Source organism: Anolis carolinensis, chromosome 1, assembly GCF_035594765.1.
Source record: "Anolis carolinensis isolate JA03-04 chromosome 1, rAnoCar3.1.pri, whole genome shotgun sequence".
NCBI classification, from domain to species: domain Eukaryota; kingdom Metazoa; phylum Chordata; class Lepidosauria; order Squamata; family Dactyloidae; genus Anolis; species Anolis carolinensis.
This window is the reverse complement of record NC_085841.1, coordinates 305,672,027-305,688,158: the sequence shown is the minus strand read 5'-3', so window position 1 is coordinate 305,688,158 and position 16,132 is coordinate 305,672,027. Positions and strand designations below refer to the sequence as shown.

The 16,132-nt window shown below is 39.1% G+C and overlaps 1 protein-coding gene across 3 annotated transcripts in view; it reads right to left on the bottom strand.

The window, feature by feature from the left end:
* Positions 1 to 15,959, bottom strand: part of pals1 (protein associated with LIN7 1, MAGUK p55 family member) — a 77,225-nt gene extending 61,266 nt beyond the window's left edge. Inside the window, exons 1-2 of one of the 3 annotated variants that reach the window (XM_062968033.1) lie at positions 15,673 to 15,959; positions 13,657 to 13,748 (exon numbers count right to left, since the gene is read on the bottom strand). The gene's annotated coding sequence lies outside the window, so the exon portion shown is untranslated. The remainder of the gene's footprint in view (positions 1 to 13,656; positions 13,749 to 15,672) is intronic. The other 2 variants (XM_062968032.1, XM_003224862.4) reach the window with 2 other exon arrangements.
* Between the last annotated feature and the right edge of the window lie 173 nt (positions 15,960 to 16,132).

The following is a 16,132-nucleotide window of genomic DNA, read 5'->3' as shown; positions in this document are numbered from 1 at the left end:
ATGGATGGACTGCTACCCGAGACACACTTTGCTTTTGAAAAATCTCTCAGGGCCACATGGAAGCGCAAGTGTTCCACCCATTAAAATGATCATGTCATCAACTAAAATATTACCCCTGCGAAAAAATCACTCAGAAAAAACTAAACCAATTCTATAAGAGAGTTCCTCCAGCAATTTTCCAGTAGTGGTTTTAGAAATCTTTCTCTGGGGTCACTATACAGGGACAGTTTAGCATAGAATACACAATGTGTTTCATCTGACATAGGCTACAAATACATAGACTATTTTCCAAAGACAGCTTATTATACTGTCCATCTAATACTGCAGTGGCCATTAGTTGAAATCACAGTTCAGTAAAGGCAATTTTTCAGGAAAATGGCTTAAGTTTGATAAGCCAGCTGGCTCTAAAATGTTCAGTTTTCAAAAAAGGAGAATCATGGACACATTTTTGAGATCATAATTGATTGTAGATCCCTTCTTGGGTCTACTTAGCCAGTCTCTTAATTGCCTCTTATTCAAAGCCAAAACAGAATTCAATAGGAAAATAGTATTTATGTAGATTTTATAAATTTGGTTTCCAATGCTGATTGTTACTCATCCCCCCCCCAATGTTGGAAGATGATTGTTTGATAAAGCAGCAATTTGTTTGAAGTACCTCAACTGAGTACCATGTATTTTTGTTTTAACTGACAGTCAGCCAGATTCAGTATGCAAAAAAGGATCTCCAGTTGGAAAGAAATAAAGTTACTGGAGAAATTTGTTCTGTAAAATTTCCAAGGCTTTACATGTATTAATATCCAATCCCTTGATCTGCGCACCATAAAGTATCTTTGCAATCACTTTACTATTGAATTTTTTAGGGCAGGCTCAATCAACTGACCACTCTGATGGCAATAAAATGTTATCAGTGGTTGTAATAAAATTACAACAAAATTATTACCCTGAATGTAATACAAATTTCTTGGCTTTTAGTTTCACTGTCTCCCTGTGCCATATTCTTCAACAGAATATCAAGATCTCTATAACAGCTAATGTGATATATCCATAGGTTTTCCTGGACATTTTTGTACAATAAAGCAATTGCACCACTTTTTTCTTATGCAGAATGTGATGCAGATAAAATGCTTTTGGCTGTCTTTGTGCAAAGGTGTTCTCTCTAATCTCTTAGTATCCAAGTCTTCGTTACTTTTTCCTTGAGAAAGGGTTTATCTTGTTCAACCTTGCGCCTCAAACCCCCACCTGATACCTTGACCATTGCTGTTAGAAAGTAGATAATTAGAAAACTGCCATACATGGCCATTGATGTAGACTGAAGCTTAGGCAGAGTACTTGTTCTATGTTTCCTGTGGAGTGTATATGTGGCCCTTTTTCCATGGCCACACAGCAAGATAAAACTGCTCAACCATACACTAGATAAGCACAAGTTTCTAACTGAAAAATATTTAACAAGTATTCAATCCTAAACACACACACCTGTGTACAATATATGGTGACATTTTGTATCTACAAGTATAATTTTAACTACTGTAAAGAACACAAATGAATCCAAAATAACTATTTTTTTGTTTCTGCAAGTAGTGTACTCAACAGTAATCTAAATAGGTCAGTCCATAAGGAGACTTATGGTAGGTAATTTCAAATTTTGATGAGAAGTCTAAAATAATCAGTAGAATCACTCTCCTATATATATATATATCCTGGCAAAGGTGGAAGACGATAAAAGCAACCTCAGATTTAAAAAGAGCTAAATAAGGCATTTGAACAAAGAAAATTTGGAATTTTCTGGCCCTTAATTCTCATTCAGGTATATAGGGTATTTTAGTCCAGCCCCCCCCCCCCCCAGTCATATTTTTGCACTTGAAGAAGCATAAACAGTATCTTTGACTTTCAGCCACCTGTCATCTATAGTTTTTTTAAAGAAACAAAAATGCCAGAGACAAAAAAATTCAACAAATCTAATACACTTATATTAGTTATATTTGCTACAAACAAAGCGTGCCAACAGCTATTCAGAACAAATGTTTCACTTCATGTAGCAGAACATGTTTTTTTCTGGCTCTGGCTGCTTGGATATTGTGGAATACCCTTGATTTTGTACCAATTCTATAGATATATGGCATTTAATACCATGTCCTTGAGCGTCAGAAATAGTTGCGATTAATTTTTTATAAATCTATCTCAATTCAAGTTATAAATAGATAACCCTGATACCGATGGCTCGATTTGGACTATACAATGCTTCTACCAGATGGATTCAGAATTGGAAAACTATATTCAGGAGTGCTCATTACCAGTTAACTGAATCAAGTTCAACAGGGATTTGTTATAAAGTGAATATTCAAAATTTCGATCAATGATTTAAGATGAAGGGATGGAAGAAATCCGTATGAAGTTTGTATATGTTATCAAACAGAAAAATACAAGTATCACTTCAGAAGTCAAGTATATAACTGGTAACAACTTTGGTAGAAAGAAGAACTAGACATGAAGTTCAGAAATAAATGCAAAGTTGTGCACAAGGCAGAAATTTCAACAATTTAAAAAAGAGATATATGGTATAGGGATTTTTCTGGCTTGATGCTAATTTGTGTGAAAAGATCTATTTTGTAATGGATCACAAACTGAAAGTCATACTCCTTAGGACCTCATCACACTAGACATATCTATCCATTTCTAATCCTCTGGCTGCTTCCTGCAGCCACATAATTTTAAATGGATACTCTAGTGTGATGAGGTTCTAAGAAAGATGGCTCATTTTAAAGCAAAATATGGATAACTAACTATTGGGCACATTCGAACTCTGTATTTCCACATTAAACTGGGAGCTGTATTAGACAGCCTATAATGTCCAAGCTGCACTAACTCAAGTGTCACCAAGGGAAATATAGGTCTAACTCATTCTTGTTCTGCTTTGGTTAAATTTCCCCTGTGATCCAGTGGGGGGAACCACAATTTAATGAAGATATCAACAAGTTGAAACATGGTGAAAGAAACCAAGTTGATTAGGGGCCAGACACCAAATCCTCTGAAGACCAGTTGAGCAGACTAGATGTGCTCAGCCTGGGAAGAGATATGATATAATAACCATTTCAAATATCTAAAGATATTTCACACAGAATATGAAAAATGTTTGAAACAAATCCAAATTAATTGGTTCAAATTATTAAAATAAATGTATGGAACTTCCCCATGATAAGGTCTTTCAATAGTAAAACAATTATATCAGAAGGTGGTAGACTGTTCTTCACTGGAGGTTTCAAAAAAAGAAGTTGGACAGACATCTTTCTGGAGTGCTTTAACTGCTGATTCATACATTAATAGGAAACTGATCTAGATTACCAATGGGGTCCCTTCCAATATAACATGACAGGCCACTTGTTTAAATCCCAAAAGTTAAGCAATATCTTTTTGACAAAATACCATATCTATTTCACTACTGGCTTTTAAAAAAAGTACTGTATTACATCAAACCTTGGATGCATGCCCAAAAAGTGGTGTACCTTATTCAATGGTGTATCAGTACTCGAGGAGGGGCGCTGGGAAAAAAAAGAGGACAGAGAGGGAAACAAGGTGTCCTGGGCAGCCCCCAGAAAGTCTTCCTGACCTCACATCTGCTGCTGCCAGCGCTTCCCCAGCCTCACACTAGTAGCCAGCTGAGCACACAGGGCTTCTACCCTCTGGACTGTTGCTGGCCTGGTCACTGCAGTTTGCCTTAAAGTGAGAGGACCGAGGCAGTGGCAGAGAGAGCAGGGGCAATGTGGTCTCTCTCTCTCTCTCTCTCTCTAAAGAGGACGTCCTGTGTGCCAGGAGCGTAATATATAATATAATAAAACTTTGTATACTGCTCTATCTCCCCAAAGCAGTGTTTCTCAATCTGGAGGTCAGAACCACTGGGGAGGTTGCAAGGGGGGTGCCAGAGGGCTCGCCAAAGACCATCAGAAAAGACATATTTATGATGGTCTTAGAAACCCCTTTGATAGAGAAGGCTGAAGATCTCTCTACCTGTCCTTCTCTTCCTCTTTGGAAACAGTCGGCAAATCCTTCCACCAAAAGGCCTCCTCCTACTGTAACTGGCTGGCCTCTCAGCCAAGGGGAGGGCTGTTTCTGAGATTCAAGTGGGGAGGGGAGAGCAGGCATGCTCAGCACATGTCAGCGTGGTGTGCATGCACGGGCGGGGAGAACATGTAAGGCTAGAGGGAGGCTCACAGTAGCGAGTCCCTTCAAGACAGGGGGGAAAGCATCCATGCGACGTGGGACTGAGAGTAGCCCAGTAGCATCAGGAAAAGGAGCAGCAGCAGAAGCAGCCTAGGTAATTTGTGATGCTATTTATTAGGGAAAAGTCAGTCTTTCCCCTAAAAACTGGCAAGTACTGTAAATAATGCTGCTGCTCAGACATACATTACATATGATCATATGTGGCACTAGATATTATTTTGGAATTCCAAGGTATTGTCTCCAAATCACAATAGGCAGAGTCCTTGTTTTCGTTTGTTGTTATCAAACACAGAAGCTGCAACTAGTTTCTCACCTCTCCAAAGCTATCTCTTAAGATTGAGCCATACTCAGAAAAGAGATAGACCAACTGTGCTATAGGAACATCAGCTACACTCACAGACACATTTCAAGATGAAACCTGTAAGCATTATAAGGAAGCATCACTGCATTATAAGCATCAGCATTATTGGAGATCCCTCTTGGCCGAGTACGATTATCTTCCAAAAGTAGAATCTTAGTGATGGGTCTGAAAATGCCTGTAGATCCGCAAGGTCTTTCATAGTGAGGACATACATTTCCAGATGGAAGGCAGTCATGGCATGTGTTTGCTTGACGCCTCTTCGTCTTGGCACATTTCTCTCTTTCGCGCTCTATTTGTGCCTCCTCAAAATCCACAACACTGTTGGTAACAGTTGGCATCCACTCAAGTGCAGGTTTTCCCTGTTCTCTGTGTTTATTCCACATTTTAAAGGTTTGCTTTAAGCCCATCTTTAAATCTCTTTTACTGTCCACTGATATTCTGTTTTGCATTCTTGAGCTGAGAGTAAAGTAACTGCTTTGAGAGACGGTGATCAGGCATGTGGACAATGTGGCCGGTCTAGTGAAATTGACGGCGGAGGATCATCGCTTCAATGCTGGTGGTCTTTGGTTCCTCCAAAACGCTGACATTTGTCTGCCTGTCTTCCCAATAGATTTGCAGAAATCTTTTGGATGCAATCCTACTGGAATCTCTCCAGAAGTTGAGAGCGAAGTTTGTCCATGTTTCTTAGGCATATAACAGAGCTGGAAGGACAATAGGTTTATAAACAAGCTTCTTGGTATCCCTACGAATGTCCCAATCCTCAAACACTCTCGGCTTCATTCAAGAAATTGCTGCACTTGAAGAGCTCAGACGGTATTGCATTTTCGCATTGATAGCTTTGTGGAGAAATGGCAGCATAGGGAGCTGAAATGGTCAAAATTTTCTAGCTTTAAATAGTTAAGCTTTATTTTTGAAATCCCCCTCGATGGATTGCTACCTTGTCGAGGGGGGAGGCTTACATGTTCCAGTGAACCTGTGAGTGAAGATATCATGTATCCCCAGAAGGGTCTTTCTTGGTAGCAGGGTCCCAAGGGAGAAACTAGATCAAGCATGATCTGGAGAAATAAGACCTCAACGACTGAGAAAATGGATGATAACATCGCATATGTTACAGTGGCTGTGACTGTGGATAAAGATTGCAACAGATAAGAGGTCACTGGTCTTTGGGTTAACCATGCCACTGGTTCAAAGCCTCTTTCTTTGAAGAATGTGTGTTGGTCACTGTGCACTGATCTCGACACATAAAACAAATCCATGCATAGGCATCTTCCAAGTCAAAGCAAAACCAACAGAAGTCCCATGGCGAATGGCGACGGTGACAGGATTATGAAATATGGAAACCCTTAGCTAGGGACCAACACATGGGCGGTGGATAAGGATTCAGTTGTTTTAACATTATAAACAAGAGAAGTTGACCCATTTCTTTGATAGTTACAATTAGATATACACTTTCATGTCCCTCATCAACAGAAGTCTTTGTTATTCACCTCAACAGAAACCTATATTTCCTGATTAGAATAGCGGTTGCCTCCTAATGCAGTCAATGTCTCCTGATGGCTTTTGGCACATTGCTCCATATCTCAGCAGCCCAAAAGGCCAGGCTTGTCAAGAATGTAATCAGCTGAAAACTGATCTAAGATCTCCTTACATGGGGTGGGGGATCACAATGGTTGGTAGCAAGGTTTACATGCTCTACATTTGTTCAGCCTGTTGTGTGATCTTAGCACAACAGAAAATTCAGAACACAATCTACAGTAAGTAAATATACCAGAGTCCAGGGAAGTTAAGCAATCACAAACATCAAAATGCAATTATACTGATAAGCAGGCAAGCAATAAGCTGCAAAATGTTTTATTAGCCTAGGAACTACATTGTTACAAGGTTGGCTGAATAAATTTAATTAAAATATATGTACTCAAGTGTTAAGATTTTAGACAGTTTACATAAAAACACAAATTTTTATTACATATGAAATTACCAAGATTATACATAATGAGCAGTTAAAATTCTATGTAACAAGAAACTAAACAACTGGCAAAATCAATCAGAATAGAACTTCTTTTGTCAGCTAGAAAAGTGGTGCAAAATATAGAAGCTGCAGATGTGCTTTTAAGGCCTTGGTCCCAACTGTTGACAATTTTACCTAAAACAGCATTGGGCCCACAGTGTTTTTCTGAGAGCCAGAGGATTCAGCACATGGTTTTGCCTCAACCAACAGAAGCAAAACTATACCAAACGTAGGGGTTTAGAGAACATCCCCTAGGAGAGCACCTCTCTCCCCCTGCATCCTGGGCCAATATAATCATCACCATCACCACATTGCAACAGAATACTAGCCTTTCTTTCCCCATCTAAAGTTACATGTGACAAAATGCAACTTAAGCAGAGACAATGTGGTGGCAACAGGGCTGACTTTTGAGAAAGAATACCTAATTTCAGTAGAGGGAGAGAGCCAAGCAGAGCTGGGAGAAAGATACATTTAAGAAACTAGAAGGCCCTGTAGGGTCACCCACAGAAAGAGGATACACTAGTCTCTACAAATTCAAGTGAAGATGACTTTGAGCCCCTTGGAGAAGGAAACTCTCTCATCTCTGATCGGGTAGGCCTGGGACTCCTCTGCCACTACCTTATTTCATTCACTAAAATTCTGCAGCTGGATTTGGAGATGACACAAACCCCTTTTCAAAACCCAACTGGCACATCATTCAGGATATCAAAAAGAACCCCAGAGTAAAATCCTATGATGTTTAGGATAATCTCACATGAGCACTTGTAACTCTATGATCAAGAAGAGACTGAACAATAATGGTACTTATGGGAATATATATAGGGGAAACTTCTGTTCTATATAAAGAACATTGCTACAAGTCTGAAATTCCCTATAGATTCCATAGGCGATCCCCAAAATTCTGACTGACGGTTAAAGCTGTAACTTTTGGTCTCAATGGCACACATTACACTGGAAGAAAAAAAACACCAAGTCTCAACAGATGAATCTAATTTCAGCTGTCAAGCAAGATGGTGAGAATATCATGGATTGGGCCTGCTTTGTTGCCCCAACACCTGGTCAGCTTGCCATTAGTGATATAGCCATAAATACTACAGAACATTAAAAATTCTACAAGAGAATCTCAGGACATCTGCCTTACACTGATACTGTAAAACAACAATAATTTTAAAAATACAAGCAAATCTGTCAAAGAATAGCAGCACCATTTTGATATTAACGAAGTAATTAAAGTTCCAATGAAGTGCAACCAATCTCTACTGTAAGACATACAGAAGGATGCATTAGGAGAATTGTAATGAAAGAAAATATAGCTAGGATGCCCATAAACAAAATATCTAAATCTGATTTAGTGCTATTTTATTATGGTATCAACCAAAATATCACAAAACTATTCAAGACTTTAAGATCTACAGACCTGTTCAGAAGGCAAGATTACAATATGCTGTTAATGGAGAAATAGGAATAGATCAGAATATTTTCTGTCTATCATATGAATACATTGAGTCAGAAAACTTAAAGAAATACTAAGGGTCATCAGGTCCAATCTAGTACCAGTGCAGAAATCCCTGGTTAAGGTATTCCTGAAAGGGTGTTCACTCACCGATTCGTCTCCCTATTTCTTAATTTATCAGAACAAATTGGTAGTTGTGCACCTGAATTATGCCAATTCTAAGGTGAGCCAATCATTTGGGTTTCTGGGGCTGAGTATGCGTGACTTGTCCAAGGTTACTCAGTGGGTTTCCATGGCTAAGCAGGGAATAGAACCTTAATGTCCAGAGTCATAATCTAACACTCAACCACTTAAAAATACTACACGACTGCACTAAAATGCATTCTGAACATATTATCCTACAAGATAAGCACCTTTAAATGTACTAAATATTTCTGAACGAAGTTTATCTTAAAAAATTATGTGAATTTTAGCACACATTTTAAAATGCTGAAAATTGCATCATGAAATTTGGAAAAGTACACAACTAAAATAAATTTGTGTTTTGAATGACACATTAGTCTAATAAGTGTTGATTGTGTCAGTTTGTATTGGAATTCACAATGATCTAAAAATCCATGTGCTTGTTCCAACTAGAGTAAACACAGCCACCCAATGAAATCAATCAGTGGAAAGTTCTGAAATAATCATTTAACATCACTTCCATTAATTCATTCGTTGTACTCCTGAAGGAACAAATAATTTGATTTCAGTCAAAGAATAAATTCCTCAAACATTTGTAGTAATAGCAAAGAACATATTAATCAGATATAAAGACAACCACATAATAAAAACTACTTTTGGGTTTCATTTATTCAAGCTAGATAGATTTAGCAGACATTTAATTCTTCTACTGAAATCAATGGGGAAAGTGCTTCATTTCAGCTAAATACCATCCTTCACATTTAAAGAGGTTTAACAAGCAAAATACACATATTCCCAAAGCATCTGTTTGCTATGCCAAAGTTTTATCCAGATAAAGAGCTTAAGACTTAGCCATACAAGACAATCCAAACCATAAAATTCTAACTTATTCAGACATAGTTTTACGTACTATCAAAATTATTATCAAGTATATTTTTATTTGCAATAACTAACTGAAGTCACTTAACCTAGATTTAATAAGACAACTCTATATTTTATTTGTAACTACTAAACACGTCACTGTGGTACGACTACATCTTTGGGGTTCAAGGTGAAGTTTACATTTCAACTCTGCTTCTGCATTCACCTATAATTTGTTCTTCCTTTCAAAGCACGTCTGAACCATGCAATTTTATAATCAAACTTATTTTCAATAAATGATCACAGTAAGAATAGGAGTAATACCAATTTTTGTAGTTCATGCTATGGAAATTTAATTGAAAATAAGAGGAGAGCATTACTAACATTCCATAGTCTGTGTATGTGCAAACAGTCAACTTTTTTCTGAAACAAAAAGGAGAAAGGAAGGGGGGGGGGAGGAATGTAGCAGAACATTTATGACCAACTAATTTTACCATGAATATAAATTCACTAGTCACCTATCGAACCCCATTTTAGATGGCTAGAGCTAAACTGAAAAATGAGTTTTAATGTACTACTTTAGTCTTAATATTTTTAAAAAACGTTGTAGAACAGTTGGCCCTTGTGCTGAAAATTCAAACATAAAAGACCTGAGCTCCAGATTGACATCTGGCTAGTTGATGCCCTTCTAAACCTTAAATGATGGGATTGTATAGGTTGTTTCAATTGTCAAAGTAGATCCTTAATACTACTAGCTCAAGGATGACTTATCGACCACCCAGCAGGAGAAAAGAGCCTATGAGATCAGCTCTTAGCTCATTAACTCTAAAAGTCTCCCTTAATACTACTGTTGCTATCCAAGAGACCAAATTTAGAATTTGTCTTCTGCCTGAACAAAGACAAAAAGAGTATTTTAGCACATGTGGAAAGGAGTCATAATAGTTACCCTTCCTCCAAACTTTTTTCTCCCAAAGCTAATTTTGAGGGGAGGTTTCTTACTAAAAACTACTACATTTATATCACAATTATGCTTAAATATGTTATACAGCTTGGAGTAAACAATATAGAAACCAAAAGCGAAACAGTTATATTGCATTTCCATATATTTTAATATAGCAACTTTCTTTCTTTCTTCTGGGTTTATTTCTAAATGCTACTTTTGTCTAAACACTAAAACCATAATAAAAACAGCAACCCAATGAAATGACCTCTCTAAAACAAAACAAACCATGAACATCCAAAGTTTCATCCAAAGTCAGGTAATTATTTAAATGGTAGAGATTTATGACTGTGCCTTTATTGCCGAAACGGAAAAAAAACTTTTAAATAATCAGACTTTTGGCAATAGTGTCCCATGTTGTATGGATGTCTGCCCAGAAATAGCCATTTTATGTCAATGGTGCCATGTAGAATTGCAAGTTAATATAACATTACCTAGAAAGAAGAATGTTTGTTAATAATATTGTAGAACCATTCAGTTCAAAGAAATCTTTACATGAAATGTGTTCCTATACGTATACCTTCTAGGAAATTAGTTGCATTAAACTCACTGGGATTTAGTTCTCATTGGGAGTGAGAAACTTTCATCTTAATATAAAGAATGTAATAGAAGTCCAATGTTTGCCTTCACTTCCAACTGTTCCACACAAGCCAATCAAATCACATGCATTGCTGCTTTCCAGTCACCTGTTGAAGCAAGCTCTTTTTGAGAGTCTGCCAACTACTGTACAACAAACTTAATCAGTAAGCAGCTTATTCAAAATATTTTTAATAAATAAAATGGATAACATTATTTTGCCTACAGCTCAAATTACAGAAATACAAGATTACGACTTGTGGTAACTTTCTGACCAGTTTCCAAGAAAAAAATGAACGTAATTTGTATGTATTGTCAAATGTTTTTGTGTTACCTAACCATACACTAGAGCCTCTTAAGTATAATTTTTAGAACTTTAATCAAAAAGTTGTATCTTATAATTCTCTTTAGAATTTTCCTTTTTCAAGGCCAAATGACAAGAAACACCTCTGAAGAAAAGGTAATGAGAAAAGTGAGTCTAACTGGTTAGCAGACATAGTGATGTCCATAGACCTAAACTTCTCAGATAAAGCACCATTTTTATATAAGATCAAAGTAAATAGGTCAGCTGGCGAGACAAGGAAGTGCTCTGGTCCAGTATCAATCGTCAGGAAATACTTTTATTCTCTCCCCAACTGATAACTAGACAATACCTTCATTCAGAATTATTGAATTGTCACTAATAGTACAGAATTTTCTTTCAAACTCGGTACCACAAATATAAGAAAATCAGAACTTCCCCAAACATTAGAAAACTAATTCTAAATTTTTGTACTGCCTAACTCTAAAATAATTGTTATAATTCAACAGGGCATTTAAAAAAGTAACTATCAACATATGGCATGTCATAAATTGCACTTTCAACATACAGTAGAGTCTCACTTATCCAAGCCTCGCTTATCCAAGTTTCTGGATTATCCAAGCCATTTTTGTAGTCAATTTTTTCAATATATCGTGATATTTTGGTGTTAAATTCGTAAATACAGTAATTACAACATAACATTACTGCGTATTGAACTACTTTTTTGTCAATTTTGTTGTATAACATGATGTTTTGGTGCTTAATTTGTAAAATCATAACCTAATTTGATGTTTAATAGGCTTTTCCTTAATCCCTCCTTATTATCTAAGATATTCGCTTATCCAAGCTTTTGCCGGCCCGTTTAGCTTGGATTAGTGAGACTCTACTGTACTAACGAAGAGGTGATAAAATGAATTATAAATCAGAACAAGAAAAAATTGAATGCCAGCTTTTCTCTTTCTTTAGGAAAATAACAATTTCCCAAGTGTTTGTTGAAAGACCACAAAGACTGTACCCAAGCAAAGGCAATGTGTACATGTGTTGCCATCAATATGCAACACGTCTTCCTATTTTTTTCTACTGCAGTTGAAATTTCTGCACCTGTTTCACAATACATGTTAGACATAGAGAAGACAGTTCCAACTTTTGACAATAACAACTAAATTGGGGGGGGGGGGGGGGGAACCACGTGTATTAATATTTTTAGTTATGTGATCAACACAAGCACAAATGATTCCCATTGAGATCTCTCTTATGTTTTCAATAAAAATATAGCCATGGCTCCTCCTAAATGATACAACCTTAATACATGGCAAGTAATTCCAAAGAGATAAATTTGCTAATCTTTGCCCCGGGTGCTGCCAGTGTGTGTATGCCTTCAGGTCTCTTGGTAACCTTGTGCATCTTTCATAGGATTTTCTGAGGCAAGGAATACTCAGGGGTGGTTTTATAAGTTCTTTCCTCTGAAATATAGCCTACAGCACTTGGTATTCGTTGGTGGTCTCCCATCCAAGTATGGATAACAGCTGATCCTACTTAGTTTCCTTGATCAGATGGAATCTGGTGACTTGCCAACACAATTCTTCCTAAAAAGAATTAAATATGGAAGTTAAGACTAATAGCTTTGCATGGCCAGTTCCCCCCAATATGGACATTTTGGTAGACTTGGGGATTGGATTAAGTGCAGAACAAACTGAATTACAATGCTAATGGAAGTAGATGCACCCAAAGAACCCTGAAATGGCAATGGAGAAAAGGGTGGTACTGAATTTGTTTGAAGTGCCTTGGAAAGAAACATTGCATTTTGCACACATCACCTACAAGAACAGGGAAAGCAATGTGTGACAACAAAGCCACCAACTACAGGGTGTCCTCCAAAATTGCACACATCCATAACAGTTTGTAATTTTGGGGGTGCCCCCCCCCAAAATGTATAAATTCTTGACAGGATTCAAGACCCCAATAGTAGAGAAGTGCCGCGAAATAACAAGAAAAAATTTAAATGAGGTTTGCAGCTCTAGTGCTTTGACAATACAAACTATGCATTGCGACAATTTGAACACCTCACACACACAAAAAGCGAGATAAATTTGTAACTCTGATGAAATCATAATTATAACATTTATAATTATCAGGCATCAAATAACTGTGACAGCTACACTTAGGTATGCAAAGGTTTACACTTTTGGAGGACATCCTGAATTATCTGAAGGCCCTTCCAGATAGGCCCTATATCCCAGATTTTCTGTTTATCCCAGATTATCTGGCAGTAAAGACTCATATAATGCAGTTTAAAGCAGAAATGCCCTCCCGAGGGAGATCAGGCTAGCCCTCACTCTGAAAGCGTTCTGCACACAACTGAAGACATAGTTGTTTTGACAAGCCTTCGACCATATTTAGATGCCCTTAACGAATATATGTGAGAACCCACAGATTTCATCAAGCACTTTACATGACTGAGATTCGACTTTTGTTGTTTTATACCAGCAGCTATTGCTGTATTTTACTGGTTTTTACCAGAGTTTTGTGAAGTGAGATATTTATGTTGGCTGTTACTGTTTTATGTTATTGTTTTTGCAATTTTTGTGTGTTGCACCTTTAAACTTCTGGCAAACAAACTAGTCAAATGTGACCTAGGCAAAACTACGGTTAGGTGGATCTGTAATTGGCTAAGTGAACGAATCCAAACAGTGCTCACCAATATTTCCTCTTCATCCTGGAAAGAAGAGATGACTGGAGTGCAGTAGGATTGTGTCCTGGGCCCTCTTTATTGATGACTTAGATGAAGGGCTAGAAGGCAGCATGACCAAGTTTGCAGACAACACCAAATTGGGAGATATAGTTAATACTTCAGAAGACAGGAGCAGAATCCAAAGCAATCTTAACAGATTAGAGAGATGGGCCGAAACTAACAAAATGAACTTCAACAGGAACAAATGCAAAATGCTCCATTTAGGCAGAAAAAAATGAAAGGCAAAGATAGAGAATGGAGGATGCTAATCCTCTATTCTGCCTTGGTCAGACCACACATGGAATACTGTCTCCAATTCTGGGTAATTGAATGGAGATGTTGATAAGCTGGAATGTGTCCAGAGGATGGCGACTAAAATGATCAAGGGTCTGGAGAACAAGCCCTATGAGGAACAGCTTAAAGAGCTGGGCATGTTTAGTCTGCAGAAGAGAAGGCTGAGAGGACACATGATGACCATATATAAATGTGAGAGGAAGTCATAGGGAGGAGGGGGCAAGCTTGTTTTCTGCTGCACTGGAAACTAGGATGCGGAACAACAGCTTCAAACTACAGGAAAGGAGATTCCACCTGAATATTAGGAAGAACTTCCTAACTGTGCGAGCTGTTTGGCAGTGGAGCTCTCTGCCCCAGTGCGTGGTGGAAGCTCCTTCTTTAGAGACTTTTAAACAGAGGTTGGATGGCCATTTGTCGGGGGGGGGGGGGGTGACTTTCCTGCTTCTTGGCAGGGGATTGGACTGGGTAATAATAATAACTTTATTTTTGTACCCCGCCTCCATCTCCCCAAAGGGACTCGGGATGGCTTACATAATTAAAATATAACACAACAAAATTCATATAAACAATTTCAACAGTATTAAAACAACCACATATAATATACAGTATAAAGCAAACATCTAACAACTGTCAACAGTTTTAGTAGTAGGTTTGAATCCAGGGAGCTGGGTAAGCTCCCGCTGTTAGCCCCAGCTTCTGCTAACTTAGAAGTTCGAAAACATGCAAATGTGAGTATATCAATAGATACCGCTCCAGCGGGAAGGTAACGACACTCCATGTAGCCATGCTGGCCACATGACCTTGGAGCTGTCTACAAACAACACCGGCTCAGAACTGGAGATGAGTATCAATCCCCAGAGTGAGACACGACTAGACCTAACGCCAGGGAAAAACCTTTACCTATTAGTATTATAGGATATAGGGCCTGTCTAGAAGGGTCCTGAGTTGAATATGTCGTTGTGGTGATCAATGTTCAAGGTGTCCCAAAACGAAATAGGAAGCATTAACAAATTCTTATTATATTCACCATCATATTTAGTGTTATAGGTTGCAATGGACTTTAACAGAAAACACCACACGAGAAGTGCATTGCCAAACTTATTGAGCATGAGAACGACGAAGGAGAGTTCATTTTTTCTTGGGTAACAGGTACATTTAGCGACAATTTCCCATTTCCTCTGATGTAGAGCAGGCATGGACAAACTAAAGCGGCTGAGGGGGGAAAGGAAAGGGCCCGAGGCTGTTCGGAGAGGTGAAATCCAAAACACCGGGAGGGCCCAGGTTTGCCCATGCTTGCACTAGAGACTCTAAGAATAAATTTTAGGCAACCTACGTGAAAGTTAGCGGGGCGATAATTTGTTTGGAACGCCCTGAATTAGAAAAAAAAAGAACAGTATATTCTCCTTCTATCACTTCAGGGATAAAAGGAGAAGATGACAAAAAAAGGCAGGAAGAGGAAACAGGGAAGGAAGGAAGGAAGGAAGGCAAGCAGGCGGGGTCCGGGGAGAGATTTCAGGCGATAAGCAGACCCGGGGACTGAAGTTCACACGGGGAGGGAGGGGGCGCGGAGGCGGCTGAGGAATGCGCGCCCAGGACACACACGCCGCCCCAGGTCCCACCACCCCCCCAAACGCGAGCAGAGGCGGCTCCTCCGAGAGGGCTCCTTTCTCTTTCCCTCAGGATACCTACCTGTTGGGCAGCCTCAGGCCGAGAAAAGGGCGCCTCGCCTTCGCCTTCCCCGGTGACGACGATACCGGCGACGCTCCAGGCCCCTCTCACGGATAGAGACGCGCCGAAGCCCTCTCACCTCACCGACAACTTCTTCTTCGTCGCCGTCGTCGACAACGTCGGCCGCCGCCCCGCCTCCTGTGCCAGATCCCAGCAACCAAATCGCCGTCTTCCCTCTTCCTCGCGCATGCGCATACCCCGGTTTCTTCCCCTCCCTCCTTAGGTTCCCACCAATCTTCAAGCTCCGCCTTCTTTCAGGGCGGAGCTTGCAAACGTGCGCCGACCCTCAGCCGCCGAGGGTTCCGTTAGTGACGTCACGGACGCTGAACGCGAGACTCTATCGGCGCGCGCCCCTCCCCTCCCCCCTCCCTTTGTCGCCATTGGACAAGCTGAGGAGGGGCGTGGCCTCCCCAGCTGAGGT